Consider the following 21014-nt stretch of genomic DNA (forward strand, 5'->3'; position numbering starts at 1 on the left):
TTCTTTGCAATGAACGCTAGATAACTTTATCTATAGTTTCTAATCAGCAAAATAGAATTTGTAGACATCCCATACTTTCTACAAAGAAAATTATTAATGCATGGACTAAATTAATAAGCCATCCTGTTGAGGTTTGAATACAGTATTATGGGCTCTCAAAATTGAGCTTTATGCTGTGACAGACACTTGGAGTAAAGCTCTGATGTGATGAATGGCCATTTCTGGGAATTAATTTTTCCTCTGGTCCATTGTTAATTCATCTATGCATGTTTATTAATCATTTGCTCTTTATTTACCCTCCCAAAAGAGGGGCTTACTATCTAGATGTGTGACAATCTTCTGAGAAGGAAGGTATTCAATTTTCCTTGATTATGTGATTGTGTTGATCCAGGGTTTCTGTATGTACAGTAAGTAGTGATATTGTATGTACAGTATCTGCAGGCAGTATCTGTTATGTATGTAGTGATATTGTTTTCTCTCTCTCACTCACAACAAACAATAGAATACAATATCTGAGATATTTGTCATTTTATCATTCAGAATTTCTAAGGTGGTTTTCCAGTCATAGTATTAAAGTTGTGTCAGTATTTCAAAATATTAAAAAAAAACATTATCTTGCTTGTTGCATGATAAGATTCAGTGAAGAAAAACAACAACTGATGGACAGGACAAATTAAATCAACATTGTCAACATACTTAAACGATAGTAGTTCAGGTGGGTAGCTGCGTCAGCATGCGCAGGCTGCAAAGGAACAAGTAATAGGTTTATTCCATGCTGAAAAGAGAAGAAAGAAAACACAATGTTTCAGCCGTGGAACCTGCTGAAAGCTCCAAGGCCAAAACGTTGTGTTTTCTTTCTTCTCTTTTCAGCATGGAAAAAAAAAACTATTACTTGATACTTAAACTATGTTCCTCTTCTTATTTTAATAAGAAATCATTTTATTTCTAAACATACAGTAGTAGTCACGCTTTATTAATTTCCTATAAAGGCTAATTGTATATATTTGATGTATCCCTTAAGCAAAAATTAAGGTGGATGTGCAACAGCAATTGTGTGAGCATTACAGTATATGTTAAACATTTTGAATCATATACATATTGCTATACACACAATGACAATTAATGTTTCTAATACTGTAATAATCGTTCTGTTTACAGCTGTTTTTTCTGAATGCTGCTATGACATGCCTCAGATAATTGTATTTAAAGTAGGCAGTGTGGGTGACAACAGAATTAGACAAAAATCCTGTAATTTTTTTCATGCTTGAACATTTAAAAGAGCTGAACCAGTCTGCAGAATCCTGAAAAAGAACACTGAATAAAAAAGCATACACAAGTAGCAACAGATATCCGTGTTTTGACCACATATTGCTCGTGTAACAGTAACAAACCCTGGCCACAATGCAAGAAAGTGAGTCAGACTTTCAAGAGTATAACTAGCCTCTTCCAGAGATGAGAAATAATTGGTGTGTGTGCTCTTGGAAGCTGATGTCCGCTGCGAAATCTGTTAGATTTGTAATAGCTTTCACTTTTTATTCATTTCTTTTAGTGCTAAGAGATGCTCCCTTGGTACGGTACACTGTGCCGTTAAACAACCACAGTTTCATTACGTGGCCTGCGTCCCTTTCACTAGTGCTGTTCCCCTTTATCATCTCACTTGCCCATTTGCAGAGCACGGCACAATAATGAAATTATGGTAGTAGAAGCATTGCAATAAAAAAGCTATTCGGCAAGGCTTAAGGGACCTTGTCAATTTCACTCTTGATTAAGAGAAAGATCGCTTTAGTCACTGTTCATGTAAACCAGTATGAGATTGCCCATGTGCAGTGTAAGAGCGGCATTTTGTCTACATTTGTAAAGTCTCCAGCAGAGCATAAATCATTGGTTAATTAAGTTAATATTCACAATGAGTAGGGGATACAGAAGCACGATAGCTATGTGATTAAGAATGAGACGATTGTTTTTCTTAAAATGCACAAACATCGGGCAAAATCTGTTTAAGCTATTCTTTAGTATAAACATGAAATTGTTCAGTAATTAAAAGATGCTAATGCTAATTTTATTTCTTAAAAGTCATGCTACTCTGTATGTGATCTGTGTTTGGAGCCCGTTATTACTGTACACATGAGACAATATTTGATTGCATCGTCTGTGAAGGTTATGGTTTCAAAGCAGTTTTTCTTTAAAAGTAGGAATTTATACTCAATCCCACAATCCTAATTTTGCACAACAACAAACTTGATAGCAAGAAAACATTCTAGAATTCATAAAAGATCTCAAAGCACTGAGCAATAAAAACATGGAAAAAATAAGGCAAACTGCAGCAATATATCCATCCATTCATTTTATAACTGTTTCATCTAATGCAGGGTCCTGAGGGAACCAGAGTCTATTCTGGCAAGCAAAAAGCACAAGGCTGGATACAGCCTGGACAGGACACCAGTACATCACATTGCACAGCAATACATAATATTAATCTATATAGGAATAACAGTTTGAACAAGTTTAAGGCATGATATGAAGGAGAATGATTTACTAGAGAGGAGTGTTTCACAGCTTTGGTACATACAGTAGCAGGAGAAGGTTCTACCACCCACAGATTGTAGTCTTTTAGATGGGGAAAAAACAAGAAACCATCATTAGAGGACTAAAGACTATGGCTAGGCGTATTGTATTAGCAAGTCAGAAATTTAAGGTGGAGAGAATCCCTTCATTGCCTTCAAAGTCAAGAGCAATATCTTTAGGTTTGTATCCAATTCAACCAGAATGAAGTGCAGGAATTTCACAACATAAAGTAGGTTATTATGCTCAGTCGAATGAGACTTTGTCAGAGCACACTGAGTTTTGTTTACAATGTGTTCTTTGACAAGTGGGGAATGGCTAGAAAATCCTGAACAAAACCAAACCATATACTGTAGTAGTTTCTATAGTAGGTTCTGGCAGAACTGAACATATTGAGCAATGGTCCTAAGATGAAAGCTATGTTGGTGTATATAGTTTTTGGACATGCACAAAAGTTAAAGTACGGTCAAAATTACTCTAAATTACATTAGTAAATATATAACAAACTATATACTTCACTATGATTTTTGGAGGTCATTTTCTATAAGGTAATAAAACTATCAATAAGGTTTTGATTATTATTTACAGTATTATTTTATGACCACTTATGGAAATAGGTCCATTAATAAACATTTACAAAAAAAAACAGAATCAAACCTCCAAAGAATACATGAATTGAGTCTTCCATTCATAATGAAGGAAGTATTGAATTTTCTTTATTTTTCTGTTGTTCATTTTTCAATATTGACCCAACATCTACTGTAGTACAAGTTAAATTCGCTAATCAATCTTAAATCAGTCTTGAATGTGTTTCACAATTAAAGATAAGTATTTAAAATTAAAAATGGCCTAATATCTATTAATTAAAGCTTAAAGGGAGGTTAACTGATATGAGACAAAACCAAAATAAAACTAACCCTGTTCATAATCCAATGATATTAGTGTATCAATTACAAAATGCTTTTCATGAGATAAGGAACCTAACAGGTTTACAGTAAGTGTAAGATACTATGAAAGATAAAACTGACCTACTATAGAGAAGAACACTCAATTTTTCACCAACTGGGCTGCCTCACTGTACTGTAGTATAAATGCTTCAATATAACAGAAGCATGTTAAAGTACTAAAAACATGCTCTATTTTTCTTTTATTGTTGCTTTTATTGTCATGGGGGACATGTTTTGGATAAATGCAGGTTTGATCGATCGGTTCTCAATCAATGTAAACAGTACAGTTTCACTACGTATTATGACAGAGTTGTGTATGTAGTTAATCGATTCTGCTGCCACCCAATCTTTTCTCCCTCCTGGGTTCTCCAGAAGCAATGTGCAAAGACTATTTGAGATACTTAGTCAACCGGTCTGAGCTGTGAGTCCTATATCAGTTAGGCAGTGAAACAGAATGTTTCTATTATGAAGCAGAAGGCAAGACCGAGATTGCGTTAAATGTAGTGACTGAAATGGGATGTAGGCAGTTACAAAGCAATGATATTTAAATAAATACTGATTTTTACTGATTATTTTTCTTGCAAATTGTGAAACCTAAAAAGGTAGACATTTTCCAAAAGAAGTCTCTAAGGTCTATGCTGCAATTACCATCAATTACTGAGCTTTGTGGTTTACTTTAGTGCGAGGTATATTTGCAGTTGACTGATGTAAATGATAGTGGATTGTGGAAAGATAGTTAGAATGTGGAAAACGGTATTAAGGAAATTTCGCTACACAAGCTTGCATGTGTTTGTATATTATTTTTTGACACAAAAAATATTTTTTACAAGTTATGACAGAATAAACAATTAACAAAACAATTAACAAAATAATATCAATAACAGGCAAATATCTAAGTTGTAACATAGATCCACTCGACAATTCACATAGTGTCATCTGATAGAGGCTTTCTACTTGGCACAAGCCTCCTGGGCCTTCCCAGTCGAAAGCTGGCATCATATATTAGATATGAAGTCTGTGATTGGTGAGTAGATAAGATGTTTCCCTACGTTACACAATATAAGCCAATATGTTAAAAAAGAAACAATGCTTTCACATTTTGCTTTTGAAAATCAGACAAAAAGATAATTTTTCAAGGTAATTTGGGATCATTTAATGGACAGATTATTTCACTTTACAGTGTTGGCCTTCAAATGGGTACTGCATAAGTCTGGATTGTTGTGTAGAATTGTGTAGAATTTTAGTAATACTAAAGCTGCTGTTGTTTTAAAACACAATACTTAAAAAAAATAGCTCTCTTAAATTTAAAGATATGCATCCTCATACTAATAAGAATTGTTAAATATTTAAATCCCGTAACTGAAGCGTGAAACAATTTATTTTCAAAGCACTGATAAATTTTATTTAATTAATTTTGAAAAGAACTTTAATAAAAAATCCTTTGTTAAATGGTTAAAGATTAAGAAAGGCTTTCAGTGTATAATTCCATAACATTTTAAGAACTTGAAACTTATACAACACACTGAGCACAATGTATATGTAAACGTAGACAGATTTGACAGACTAATTTAATTCACTTTGATTTATACACTTTTGAATGAAAAAAACAGTGAAATGTGTTTGACAGTGATTATGGAATTCATGTGTTTAATGATAAAATACAGGCCTTAAGGAACAAAACGTTTCCTCTTAAAAACAGATACCTCATTAATTTTGTGTTTATATAAAGAATCTTTTAGATAGGCCTGGCATCATGACAGAATTACCAACATTGTTTGACCATGAAAAGCTCACTGGCCTGAACTCTTGTAGAGTTTTAATAGCAAAATCTGCATTGCTGTTATGGGCTTTCAAGATGGTGCAACTGTGAGGTTTATTGTGGAAAAAGGTCACAGAGTGAATTTAATATGGCACATTGACCTTCAGAGCATATAATTAGCCTGTTAAGTATCCAGTCTTTTGATGGAAGCCATTCTGGGGCACTTGAATGAAGAAACACACTTGAAAAGGTGAAGCATTTCAGAACAAAATGTTTTACTAGCAAACCGCAGCTCAAGAGTGTCTGTATTTATTAACATGGCTTACAGCCTGAAGTGCATAAAACAGTACACAAATAAGCATACTGCGAAGCTAACAGAGCCTGCTAACAAAGCTGCCCTTACCTCTAACTGGCTGGAAAGCACAAAACACACATAGAGGAACAAAAAGAAAAGAAATAGACTGCTTGGGGGAACTAATAAGCCGTGCAAATGAAGCTTACTCAATCTGCATCAAATACAAAGAAAAACAAGAAGTATCTCAGCACATTCTTCTGGTCCAGAGTGGGTCTTCACTCAGCTGGAAGCAATCTTGTTGGGTAATGGAACTTGGAAAAGTTATTAACCCTGCTTTGCTGTGAGGCCAGGACAAATCTATTAACTGAATGTGCAAAGAAACCCATTTTCAATTACTATCCCCGAGATGTTCTGAAACTAAAATGGACCCATCAGTAATAAAGTAATAAGGAATGAGTTTGTTGCGGGAGATCTGTGGGTCTTTACATCCAATAGATTTCCTAACAGGTATAAGTACTCTTCTATTAATAATTCATGACTTGGCTATTTATCTCCTTAATACTGATACAACCTTTGCTGGCTTCCTAAGAAAATATATTTATGCCAGCTTAGGAATTCCGGAAAAGTGCCCATCACTGGATAAAAGGGACAAATAGGAAAGAATCATCCATCCACAATTAGGAGCTAAAGGCAAGTGCACTATGGTGTTTGCTGCTATAAATTGACTCTGCCACACAGAACTATAAGCAATTCATTTCTCTGCATTCCCTTTTCCTGTAGCATAAATACAAAATCTCACACACCAGTATTTAGTTCAACTCTTTTTCCACTGTAATCTGGGCCGGAAAACTGTTATATGCCTGCTATCACCTAGTGGCACATATTGTAAATGATGGACAGCAATGGAAGACCATTGAATAGAAGCAGTTGAGTGATGAGTCCAGTGGCCCCTGAAACTGGGGGCTTCTGGAAACAAAATGATATTTTCTTCAGTATTATGACACAAAATACAGCAGTCTGCTGCCGTACTGTATGGAGGTTAAGAACTCTGAGGATCCTGATACACATAATGATATTTTCAACTTTGTCAAGTATGTCAATCCAGTAAAGAAAGTTTAGCTGAAATTTAAGTGTTTGTGTACTGCACAGTCATCAATGATTTATTTACTTGTGAAAAAATATAATGCATTTTTTATTATTTCACCTTAAAAATATCAAACTGCTCTTTTGTTTGTAATGAATGAGTGTCATGTATATACTCATACACACTGATATTGCAGTAAAATATATCAATGGGGTAAAGCAAATTCTAAAAATAATGTACTTTTTGAACTTTGTCTTTAAATGATAAATAATACATGAGATTAAGTAGGCAGAGATTATTAAGATGTGTTCAAAGTAGTTCAAATCATTTTAATGTCAAACTGGGCTATTGTTAATTGTACAAATTCACAGTAAAAAAAATGTCAGATCATGTTGGTTTTTTTTAAATGTGCTATTAATACTACACCATTCACATGACATTTAATGAAGTCTGAGCTTCTGTTAAGCAATATCAACTGGCCATCTTCATATGTATGATAATATTTTCTGAAACATTACTGCTACAATTTAAAACAATTCTGCTTATGGAGAGCATAATGAACGATGCCACTAGCTTAACAGCTTACTGTATCATTCAGAAGAACGCAAGGGTTTTACTAATATTAGACTTGACTGAAGAATTGTCATTTCAAAGTCTTACAAGCCCTTTCTATGGAGGTTACTGTGTTAAAGTATCTAAATATATGTCCAGTTTACATTGACCCTTGAATTACTTCATACAGCAGTCTTGCACAGTTGGCAGGAGATCCCATGGGTTAGCAGGAACTGACATATCGTGAGTTCAAAACTCTGTAATGAATATCTACCAATCTAATAAAGCAGTTTGATTTAAAATCCAAAAGACTTTTCATTTACTTACTATTTTGACAAATACTTTTTTGAGGTATTTTATTTATCCAGGTAAACAATGATTTGCAATGTGATGAAAGTGACTTATCGTTATGTTTAGGTGTGCCCTTAGATTGGGTCAAATGTATTAACTGTCTGTAACTGTATTCTATAGAACCACAATATTTCAAACAAGCAAGCTGGGTGCTTTGTTAGCAAAACCAGCTGCATAGGCTGTAAGAGACAGAAACAATGAAACCAGATTACTAAAAAAAACAGTTAATTCAATTGCAGCTTGCTGAATACAGTGTGAGATTTTAACTACCAACCTATAAAATGAATGATTAATATAAGCCGCAGGCTATTATAATATCTCAACTACAACCTACAAAACAGACATGAAGTCAGTGCAACACTAAAAATCAACTCAAAGAGTATAATTAAATGTCATTACTGATATTTAAGGTACAGAAGCAGGAGAAATCTAAAAATGCAGAGCTTCTTTCCATTAACCGTGAAAGTGAATCTACCACCAAAGTTCTAGTTAACCTCATGGTACAAGCATGTGCTTACCAGACACTTCTGTAAAAAGTTTGATTTAAATACTAACCCCAATACTAATATGCTTTAGATAATCTAATAAGGTACACCTGACAATGATTTACTTAGACTTCTATTGGTAAATGTGATGGACTAAATATTACTGTAATGTTATGTACATTATAGTTTGTACTGAGTGTGTATTCCATTTTTTTGAAGATTTTAATTAACACAAAATCCACGTCATTCCGCTCTTTAGTTTTCTTTCCAGCAGTCTTTAAAGTTAAACTGTTAAACCCTTCACACTGTCTTCTGAAATTCTTTTTTGGTGGCTGGCTTCCATTTCCTTTACTTATTCATATGCTTCATTAACTAATTACTGTACTCCATTGTACACATCTTTCCTTCAATGCTGTTTTCAAGTGTAGTTCTGTTTGTGCTGCTAGGTTTATTTGATACCCATAATACCCTGCAGTGTTTCAGATACTGTCTTTGCACAGCCCAGCAGTAGTAAACTCCAGATCAGAAAAGGAGTAGAGTGATGTGCCCCTGGTGCCTTCTCAGAGGAGACAACCAGAGACACAAATAGAGATCCAGAGGATGAGGAAGAACCACAGAGCAGAGAAATTGAAGTTGACAACAGCTGTGGTGCATGATGGGAACACACACTGACAAGTTATATAACCCCTGATCATACAAATGAATGCCTCAAAGGTGATAAAAGAAGAAGAGGGCACTGGTATAAATGAAAGGGAAAGAAGGTTTTATTCAGTACTTCATTGGCAATAATGCACTTAAGCACAGTTAAATGCAAATACTAAAACTCAAATTAATTGAGCCAAAAAGCTAAACCATTCTCATTAGCTGCACTTCTGCAGTTATTCTAAATGTAATAAAGAAAATAAAAGCTCATATTTTATCACACTTCATGTAGTCCTGAATTTGTAGGAGCTATATAAACTTAAAGTCTACACCAGAAGTAATAAAAAGCACAAACTGACATATCCTTGTATTGGTACCTACAGTAGATACAGTATGTTTTAAAAACCTATAAGATATACTGTATGCATATTATAAAAGCTCTTATTAGCTTCACTCAAGCCTTTGCCTGAACAGAAGTAATCAGTGGCTAGTTAATTTATATGCTGGTATTCATCTACTTATACTGTATGTTTACTTGTAATGCTTTATTTACCATGTCATTGTATCCAAGGACATGGTTCAGTATGTTGAAATGAGGAAAAATTGCCAGTGATTATGGTGCTTATTTTCTTTCAAAGGATTAAATTTCAAATTTGAAAGTCTCAAAGAAAAATCAGCCTGTTGTTGTTTTACAAATTTTTTCCTCATTGAATCATCAGAGTCCCGTTTTAATTTTTGAAAGAGAGGTTTGTGATCTTACAGTAAGTCACTGTCAGGAAATTTCTTTTCCAAGCACCAGTGTCTTACGGTAAGATACCCAGGATATGGTGAATTTCTCAATTCCAAATAAATCACTTGAGGGATATTTAGGACTTACTGTATTACCGTGTTAGAATAAAATGAGTGCTGGCCAATTCTGCTGGACATTTTTATTTAGATTATTTCAAAGATGTGGTTTTCCCTGACCACAGGGGATGTTGGTATTCTCCTCACTTACACTCAGTCAGGAAACAGGAGATTCTCTTTGGACTTTACGGTCAGATGTCAAAAATGATGCAGTGCAACTCTGAAGATTGCCTTAATGTCTGAGTGCAGATAATTCACCCCCCACTCGTGGCTGTTATCACTAGATTGAGCAGTTGCCAGATGATTTAGGATCCTGCTCTAAACAACTGTGCACAATGAATCAAAATGGAAGAAAAGGTGCAGTGTCAATTTCCTCCCACATGATTGTTCTGTCATTCACTGTGCTTACATCTTGTTTGCAGAGACTTTAATATGCATTATATACTCCCCAGATATTTACTATCAACAAGAGACTCCTTTCATACAATTACCAGAAAAAAAAACTATAAATGAACATTCTCTTATACTTATCCATTAGATTACACAGTGACCTAAACTGACTTTTCTGACTTATCTATTTACTTCCAGACAATAATGAGATCTGTTTGGCCATAGGAATCTCGTTTCCAAGCACACATGCATAAAATCAGTTTAAATTCAGCTGTTTTACTGTAATCAAAGTCACAATCTTTAATAACATCTCAGACACTGACAAGCAAATGCCTTGAATATTAGTTACGAAACAAGTGACAACTTTGTAATATTGAAAGAAACAGATTCAATTTCAGTGACAATCAGAACCACTATAAAAATAATTATAACCCTTCTGAAGACATTTTGAGTGATTGTGTTCCCAAGGAGCAAGTAAGCAGAATGATAAATATCCATTTATATGCTCATATAAATGACAATGTAGCATTTATATGCATGTTCAGAAACAGGGATCACAAGTACATAACACATTCAATACTGAGTTTCAAATACAACAATGGCAATACATACAGATGTATGAAAATCAACATCACTTTAAGCTAGTGGTAAAAGTCAATCAGAAATTTCCATCAGTAATTTCACAGGAAATGAACAAGAAGAGTGATTTTGTTCAGTTACAGAAAGGTACTGCATTTCCCTGCTGGCAAACAGCAAATAATGTTGTGCTTTAACAAGTAAACATATCTGATCAGAAAAGAACAAATGTTGATTAATATCATATTGTTTACCACTGCTCCCTGTATCCAGTATAAATGGAAAATAATGAATAGCTTTTTATTTAAAAATATTATAATTATTTTTAAAAATAATTAATAACAATTATTTTGCTAAGAAAAACTTCTCATAATTCATAATGAAACAATCAGACAATAACTGCTTAGGAATACATACTATATATACTATACTGTATGTAGTGTACTGTATATACAATGTATGTGGAGGCACTTTTCATCAAAACTGAAAAAAACAAAAAAAAAACATTGTTACACATCTATAGAATTGAATAAGTACTGGTAGTTAATTCACTATTACACTAAAACTATCACCTAGGAGGTACTTGTTAAATGTACAAGTACTGTATAATACTTGGATGTATTGTAAAATACAAACATTTTCTAATATTGGTACAGTAAATTGGTTTGATATAACCTACGGTTCATTGTTTTATACATTTAAATAATAAGAAGAGAGGATTTTTGAGTGTTTGATTACCATTGTTCATTGGGTTAAATTCATGTATTTTAGTAACAAATAGTACTGTAAGTGCTCAGTGCTGCGCTGAATTAAAATTTCCCAAATATGTTTATTTTTAATCTGCATGCAGTACAAAGCACCTAAAAATATTATTTTAGTTAACTCAAAAACAGCAAAAATATGACCACAGCAAGCATGAATATAGAAAATTGCCTGGCTGCTATAGGCATGATCGAAGACAGCCTGTCTGTGAGTGAAGTTGCCCAGAAAATGAGATGTTCTGCTTCACCAAACAACAGTCCAAAGAAACCAGGAAACTGGATTTGTGAGGGACAGTCTGCATCATGAAAGGCAGAGAATTACCAAACCGGCCACATCCATCTGATTCGAATTCATCAGCAACAGATGAATGATTGTAGCATACTATCTGCATGAAAATGACCTGTACATTCAGAGGTCATTTAGGGGTAGAATGTTGACAGCTTTGAAATTACATTTCCATCTTCTGTGGGACACAGAACATCTGGGGCAGTGGCAGTGAGAGTGGTATTTTATTCACTACTGAATGCTGTTTTGCCCTTGAGAGATCCGATAGAAGACAACTTGTGAGGAAGTGATGTGGTGACATCCAGGAGTGCTGACTGTTTGTGCTGTAAGCCAACCTGCAGGGGGGTGGAAGAGTGATGATGTGTGGGGGGAAAAAGCAACCTTCCTGCTCAGCAATACATGGGTGAAGTTCTTGAGCCAGCTGTTTTTCTGTTCCTGCCAGCAGGAATAATTGCAAGAGCTCCCCATGCTCAGATTACAATGGCACAACCTCAAGAAAATTGCATCAAGCTTATGTCATGGCCAGCTTTCTGTCCTCCTGACCACATCTGTGGGACTAATTCACTAATATCGCCCTGAGCAGGAGATGATAGTGACTCAGCAACTCTCACCAGCTGGCTGGAGCTACACAGGAAGTGTGAAGAAAATTAGAGGTTCATTAGGTATACAGTGTGTACATACAGTGTATGTGTCAACACTGCCGGCTTTGGTTAATTTTTTGTTTTTCATACAGTATGTTTAGAATACTTGATTAAATACATTAGTATTGTATTTAGACTCAGTGTTGGGTCTCTTTTATACACCAGTATATTGACAATCAAGTGACTTATGTTTTATTACATACTGTATTGCAAAATAGTCTTGTTTATTATTCAGGACACCGATCCTTAAGTTTGTAACAATGTATTATAAATTGTAAAAAGTGAAATTAAAATTACATCTACACATTATTAAGAAAGAAATTGTCCCTGGACTTTAAACTTGACAGCCCTTTTATAATGTGCTGCCAGGTACAATGCAAAGATTATTGCTTTCTGATTTGAAGTGACACCAAAAGATCATCATGAGCGATGTGTCATATCCTAGACTCATGATGTTTTGTACAAGTTGTAACATTTCTTTCCCCTGCAAATGTCTATCCAAGCCAATGAAAAATGCATTATGCTAGAGAAAAACAACAGTTGCTGAGATGGACTCACAAAATGAATTAACACAGCCGACAGGCCTGATGAATACTGTAGCTAAATCATGTCAAACCACAGACAAAAACAACAGACGTACAACCCTAGCAGCTCAACTTGATTGGCCCTGACACTACATTTATTAATTGCTGCCAACATTATACTTTTTATTGCATTAATGTCAGATCTTGAAAAACCAAATTCCTTATAGACAGTTGGCTCAACTATTTTCTTCTAAAACCTTCATGATTAAAATTATGTCTAAATGATATTTCATAGGACCTTATTAAAGTAATTTTATAGTAACTACTTATAAAACTAGTCATGGCTTTCCATGGTAAATTGCATTCCACAGCATTGATAATTCCGATCTTCTACAGTAACATGTACTGTAAATGCAGCATCCTTCATTTAGATGGATTTTACACAACATACTCCAGGCTTCGAAATAGAGATTGATAATAAAGATCCCACTTGATTTTACGTGTACTGTATATACGAATTAAACAAAGAACTTGTCACCTGAATCAATCAACACTCTTACTATTACCCATGCTTCAATTTTTGAAGTAGTTTCAAGAGTGCAGAGTAAGGTACAGTAGGAAGAAAGACATTTTTCACTGTGACAGGGTGAGACCTTCTCTAAATTAGCCTGACATGTCCCTTATAAGGCAAACAGAAGGTTTCTGAAGAGGTGAGAATTTAGCTATGTGAAATAGCCTCTCAATTCCCTCTGTAACACCCTGTACCTTTCTGAACTGTTTTTCCTTCAGCAAGATGACCCTGGAGGCTGGTCCTGATCACACTTTTCTCAATTGTTTGCTGTCTAAAGTACTACAGTACATCTCTTGCCTCCTTGGAATTGGTCTGGAGAGCTACTCATGGTGCCAAAAGACTCCGATGGGACTATGTCAAAGAAATCAACAGAGGAGAATTTCCTTTTGTCCTCATCCTGTCCAAAATATGGATCCCTTGACTGCTTATTACCCTTGAATATTAGTGGGTCTGAAAAGGCAGAAGTCAGCTGAGTTGACTTTCCCTGTGCATCAGCATGATAACTGCTGAACAGCATTTGCCAGAGCCTGATTGAGACAGACATTGCAGTGCTCTATCTTCCTTACTCTTCTATGGCTGCTAATAGAGGTGAATTGCTTGTCTGAAGAGATTTTCCTCAATAATCCTCACTCTTTCGTAGCATTTCTTTTCAAGTGTGAAGTGATATGTAAATTAAGGTATTGGACTTTTGTTAGAAAAAAATATCTAAATGCCAATTTAGGAACCTAAATAATTTTCAGGTTCTGATCATGCTTAAAAAATATGCCCCTACTCTCTAAAAAAATAGAATCAAATACATGGCCCCTATTGTGAAAACTAAAAGGAGGCTATATCTCTATGGTTTGTAAGAAGCTCTTGTTATTGATTCAGACAGTCTCTGAAGGGTCGTCTCCAATTATCCTACTGAGATTGGGTAGAACGTAATTCATATTGATTCAAATCTCAGTTAATGTCAGAGAGGAAGAAGAACAGCTCCCCCTGGGGATAATGATGTAAAGTTTGTCATTGTCTAGCACAACTTGGGGATATTCAACCTTGGCAACATCAGGACTCTTCAGGTGATTCTTCTCAATGCAACTATTATTACAAAGTCATATTTGGCTGACACACTTGAAGATACAGCCTTTTGTTCATTAATTCTATGTCATAAAAAACATGATCACTTTTATTGCAGGCGTAAAAAGACTGTGTCATTGTGGAGTGCAAATTGTATCATTTTAGTATAGACATATTACTAAATTATCTTTTAACTTATTCATATAGTATCCTTTATATAAAAGGGTGTTGTCATTCACTGTTATGAACACTGTAGCATTTGTCAATGTTTTAAAATTATTTAAATTTTGTGCCAGACATTTTTGGTGAATCATAGAAATTATCCACGGATAGGGATCTACAAAACTGTAACAATCCTTATTTGTGCTTGTTGCACAGAAGCCTATACACAGAGCCTTTCGGTTTCATTATTACATTTAAATTTTTTTAACAGATGTTGAGGCATCAGGTAAGAAAATGTTTTCCACTCTAGTGTTTGCTTTTGACATTAAAAAGTGAAGTGTGCCTATTTTAAACAAAGAAAGCAGGACAAATAGCAAATCCTTTATGTACTACTTTTTATATTTTTTTATAAAATGTATTTGAATCATTTTTAATACAACATGGTTTTGACTGTTTTTCCAACAGTCATTACACAAATGGTAATTATACTTTACCTAATTTTCACTATTAATAGACCTTGTTATGGTAGATTGTGACTGTGGGTGTCTTAGTGACAGTTGTTTGCATATGTTTTTACAATGTGGCTAGAGTAGAAAAAAATGAATACTACAACTGCAGGACTGCATGTCCACATGACTGGCTGGTTTTACCATTGGAACTTGTGTAGGGCCAGAGCAGGACTGTCTTAGTTCAATGAATTAGGTCAACCAGCAATGAACTGAATCCACAATATCTGTAATTTGTTTTAGGGAATACAATGATGTCTTAGATAGAATAAAGGAAAATGCAATGTGGTCTGTAATATATTAAGCTTTAACAGTGGATATTTACTTACTGTACATTTCATATGACATAAAATGCATTTCTTAAATATGATATATCATGCCATGTATTATCCCAAGAATAAACACTTGAAATCTCTGCTGCATTAACCTCTTGTTTCTTGTCATACAAATTAACTACCCTACCTTTTTGCAGCATACGTTTTAAAAGCAGCTTGACCAATTTTCCCACATATACTAATTTCAACTAAAAGCCAGTTTTTGAATAACAGATTATTAAATCCAACAAAGACAAGAAATTGTCCATTATTTTATTACAGCCTTGGCTGTCTACCTATTCAGCTCAAATGCAGGCATGGGGCTAATTGCATAGCGTTGCATTATGTTCCAGTCTTGGCAATCATAAGCAAAGGGTAACTTTTGCCAATTAATGAACAATAAAATCTAAAAACAGATTAAGTTTTCATTTTCCATTTTTACTTTTTTGTACTGTTTTCATATTTCTGAATGAATGGCAGGGCTAATGGATTCTTATACAGTTATTTTGTATAGAAAATGTAAAATGAGTGCTAAGTAAAATTAAATTTTTGAATACATACAGTATATAGTACATATTATCACAATGAAAGAAATCCCATGGTTTTAGTTGAATCCATTCCCTTAACTCATCATTCTGTAAAAAACACATTTCACACAGAAAAGAGCATTGGCTGGCAAAGAAATGACTTAAAATAATAAAAAAAGTAAATGATCTTGTACTTCAAATCATAGACATGGCTTTTCAAGAGGAGTCAGGCTGCAGCCTTCTCGATGTGACATTCTACACATTGCAATTAGTGAGCAATTAAAACCTCTGACAAGGCTTGAAGGTGTTTATACCTGGAGAGCTCCAATAGAGTGACCCAGCAGGTACACCTCACTTTACCTCTGACTGACTCAGTTGTATCAAATTAATTGGTACAAGCGCCACACCTTACAGAATTGCATTCAGTACTGAAAATATCTACTAACTACACAAAACGCCCTCTCAACCAAATGCTGTTTTCCCTAACCATTTGAAAAAGGACCTACACAATTTCTAAGACACAAAGATTGCATTTGTTCTTCACTTGATAAAAAAATAATTAATTTTGAACTGGATCATAAGCATGTAGCTACGGATGCATATACTGTAAGAGATTTTGTTTTCAATAAAAACTGAATGACAGTAAACTTCATGGATTTGATCAATAATGTTGGCACAACAGCCTTACTACAGTACAGTATGGAAGAGCAACACCAGTAAACTTCAAGTCTATAATTCTAGTACAATGTCTTTCTTCTAGTCTAAAATTAATGCCACTAAATTAAACAAAATACATTTACCTCAGTGTACATTTAAAACACATTGAAATCAGGAAATACAGTAGTCTGGAACACAGCATAGGAAACAAAACTTAATATACACCAGATAAATTCAAGTGAAACAAAAAACAGAGAAAACTTTGCCATATCCTATAGTTTAAATAAAGATTTATTTTTAAGATGAAGAACTAGGTTCCACAAACAGAACTATCTATCATGATAAAAAAGTCTTTGCTCAAGGCCAAGGTAAATCAGTATCCCTCAGCTGGGTATCGGAGTCTAGCTGTGAGAGTGACTGTATTCCTTCATAATATCCCGGCTTCTATCATATAAGACCACTTGAAATAACCTCAAGTAGCTTAATAGAGGGCCAGCTCTCACTTCTTATTCTGACAGATCAAAAAGAGCAATCAGACGGGACTGATTTCTCTATAAAAATCCATATGCATGGTCCCTTGCCTGTGACCTTGGGAGGCAAACCATCCAAGGAAAGAACAGAGCAAGTGGGAGGAATATAAACAACCCATTACCATCTGTGATTTGTGTTCCAACTGTTGTTTCATTAGAGCTTCTGTGTCCTAGTTTCTATCAATTTGAAAATGCCTAAAACTAAATGATGTTTTACCTACTTCCCATAATGTTTTTCTACTTTTTTTTTCCAAAGGTAGCATGTAGATTAATATTATTTATTTTGGATTAACTGTAGAAAAAGAGAAACATTTCTTATGCAGATCGTAAAACATAGAGAATGATACAGCGGAAGCATTTTCTGTGTAAACATCTAAAAATCCAAAATACCATAATATTCACATGAAAGCAGTGAAAGCAGACCACAGGGCTGTAGCTGATTAATTTGAAATGACAAAAAGCTCGAGTCTAAGAAAAAAATCCCATGAGTGGCAGATGTCCTGAGGGTTTCAAATCCTTTGTACATTTTCACTCCTATTGATTTTGCATGCTGTTTGTTAGCCCCAAACAAACATACCTGAAAGGTCCCAAAAGCCCACAACTGTCATTTTTTGATCATCTTTGTCAGACAAGGAAAGATTTCACAGTTTCTACCGAAGGGGATTCATTATAGTTCAGAAATTTCCATTGCGGAGGTAGAAAATATATACAGTACCAATGCAGTCCTTTAGTTTTATTTTCAATCGGCCTAAGTTAAAAAGTTGAAACAAAGCAGCTAATGCATATGGTGTTCATGTACACAAAAATCACATAATTCTCAATAAAGTACCACAAGTAAAATCAACTAAATCAGGCTTTCACTAAGAATCAAGTAACCATTTAATCTTGTTGCGTGTTTGTCAACTATTCAAATGACAAAGTCCAGGACATGAAAGAAGCAACATGGATCCTAATCAATGTTAAAAGGATATGCTTTTGTGACCTAGAAAAGGTTAAATTGCATTAGCAGTAGATGCTCATATACTGTAGAATTGAACTTTTCTATCTGAAGAAAATCTTAATGGCCACAAAAAGGGCATACAAGCTACACACTGAACGTGTACCAGCCTGAAATCAAACCCGGGAGCTGTGAAGAAGTAATCACCATGCCACCCTCTTTTTAACATATTTATGTGTACATACTGTACCTTATATGTGTGAGTCAACCAGAAAAAAAAACCAACATATGTTTGGATTGTAGATTGAGTTTAGATTTATATTACATTTACTGTATATTTACAGTAGTATATCACAAGCTTAAGTCTGGGCTATGCAATCAGCTAACAGTAACCAAGATTCTCCAACAGGAAGGTCACAGACAGCAAAGTGCTATGCTGATAGGGGAATATCGGTGACCCCTGTGGTTTGCTGGGCCTGTGTGCTTGTTTAGAGGAGCCACATCAGTCTTCCATTTGACACTGCAGATACTGTGGTGCTTTGTATGGGGAAAAGGACTGATGGACAGTTACTGTAATTGCTGATTCATTGAAGATTTAAAAAAAATTAAAAGTATTTTAAAAATGAAAGATTTATAGACTAAGAACCAATAGAAGCTGACATAGCATCAAATAATATCTAGAGACAGGCACGCACTTTCATATAACACATGAGGAAAAGTAAACTGAAAATGACAATGAAAATGTCATACAGTAAATCAAGAGCATAACACAAGAACTGTGGTAAAATGGAAAAGTTCTCCAGGTACTGTAAGTTACAGTAAGTAGTACTTAGACCAAAAGTAGAAGTCAAGGCACAAAATCCTGATATTCTCCTTATGAAAAATGCAAAAAGATTTGAGAGAACCTTGCTCTTACAGGAGTCTGTCATAATGCTTACCAGCCACAGCCATTATGCAAAACACAGAATTAGTTTCAATCAGGATATATTGTACATGTAGGAGGCATTCTCTCATGCATGCTCATTAGTCAAATGGAGTGGCTTTTAAAATGCTAGACAATCCTTTTACCATAGTAAATTTGCATTGTAATTTCTCCATACTGCACACATTGCCTGTGATTACACTCTGCATGCAAATGTACTGTGCTTGACCATTTTATATAATTGTAGCTGATAAAATGAAACAGAGCTCTCTAGAACTACATTTCGAATAGAACACTTATCCAGTATGAGAAAAAGCACTGGCCCCTGTGTAGCTTAATGTTGTGTTTAGACTAGTTCTAGTTACAGAAATACAGTGGTGCTTTCTGGACAGTGAGAATTGTAGAGGCAGCATACATCAATGGGATTTTCTTGGTGTTTACATTTTAACCATCAATTGTATCCAATACAGGATTGCTGGGGAGCCGGAGCCTAAGCTGGCAAGCAAAAGATGCAAGGCAGGATACATCCTGTATGGGATGCCTGTCCATCTCAGGGCACACACAGACACAAACATGCACACACTCACACCAGGACCAACTTTTTCAGAAGCCAATTAACCTACCAGTGTGCCTCTGGAGCATGGGAGGAAACCAGAGCACTCCACACAAACACGGGGAGAACATACAAACTTGAAATTGAATCCAGGGCTCAGCACTGCATTCACATTGAGTATTAATGCTATGCCACACATATTGTTAGATATTTGGGAAGAGAGTATTGAGACTTTTGTTTTGCAGTGATTTCATTCTTGCATTCTGCCTTGCTGAATTATCCCAATTTCAGGGAAGTTCTTCTTTACTTCTTGTACCTCTTCGCTTCACTAAGTGGCACTTCATTAAGTACCAGGTAGATTTAATAGAAAATAAAATAACGGTGACACATACTAATCTCTATATACTGTACCAAATGTAGAATAATAACTTTGGTATTATTAATTTTGGCCATTAGATTTTTTACTTTTTATTAGATTTTTTCCAAAAATGAAGCAACACACCGGGCATATGAAAAACTACAATTATTTGTTCCTTTTAATGACCGATTCTCCGGACGTTCTGCCATTACCAGAGATTATGGGCTCCTAATAATGAAGTCTTTTTTAACAGAAACCATTAAATCTGGTTCCTAGGGAATTGTCACAATTTCAATTTGGTGTGCATTTGGCAACTTGACTGAGTGTGATGCAGCATGCCAGAATTTTACACGTTCAGGCTAGACAACCTTGCAGTGGGGAATGAGAATGCATCATTAAAGCCCGAATCTGTATTACAGTCAAAGAGAGTGACTTTTGACAGACTGCACTTTCATGCAGGTGCAAATCTTGTGGAATTGTATGATAGGTCACATACATTTATTTTTAAAGGTTAGCGACACTGCCCTGCAAATGTCATGAAATCATCATTTAACTGAAAATTTTACTGATTGGATAATGTGTCTTGCTTGAAGAAATTCAAAACATTTTAGACCGTATGCTTAATACTCATATTTAGAATCAATAATTAATTCCAGTTTCCAAAGTTAATTCCAAAGTCCAGAAAAAACACAAGCATCACATTTATTCACACCCCCACACACAGTATTTTTAAAATTCTCCTCTGAAATTATGCTGAAGTGATGCCTCCTGTAGTTTGCTATGAGGTTGTGTCATTTGTGAGGAGGAAAGTTTTACCATTCTTCTTGGAAGCACTGCTCATGATTTGCCACTATATCAGCAGCCCTATATTTCTTAATATTGGACACAAAAGTGCAAAGTGGTAGATACATCCTTATGCGGATTTTTTTAGAACCATCACCCAACTTTTGGAGACCAACGGCCATTTCCCTGCCTGTGGAAAGCTTTCTGACCTTAACCACAATGGTTTATACCCAGTCCTGAATTTCTTCCCTGTGTTACCTCCTTTTATACCCCTGGAAAACAGGAAATCTCCAGCACATTATTATAAAAACCTTATCTTACTTTCCTGTGTTTTTGTGATAATTTATCTTTTATATAACTGCAACATCCTTAATCTGCTCACTGCACTACAGGAATAGACTATATCTTGACACTGTCCGTTACACTTTTAGACTATT

At 34.9% G+C, this 21014-nt stretch overlaps 1 protein-coding gene across 4 annotated transcripts in view; it reads right to left on the bottom strand.

Moving 5' to 3' along the window:
* The window catches only part of syt1a (synaptotagmin Ia), a 310241-nt gene that overhangs the window by 85760 nt on the left and 203467 nt on the right, over positions 1 to 21014 (bottom strand). The gene's annotated exons all lie outside the window — the stretch shown is intronic.

The sequence above is a fragment of the Atractosteus spatula genome, chromosome 8 (assembly GCF_055471065.1).
Source record: "Atractosteus spatula isolate fAtrSpa1 chromosome 8, fAtrSpa1.hap1, whole genome shotgun sequence".
In the NCBI taxonomy this organism is placed as follows: Eukaryota; Metazoa; Chordata; class Actinopteri; order Semionotiformes; family Lepisosteidae; genus Atractosteus; species Atractosteus spatula.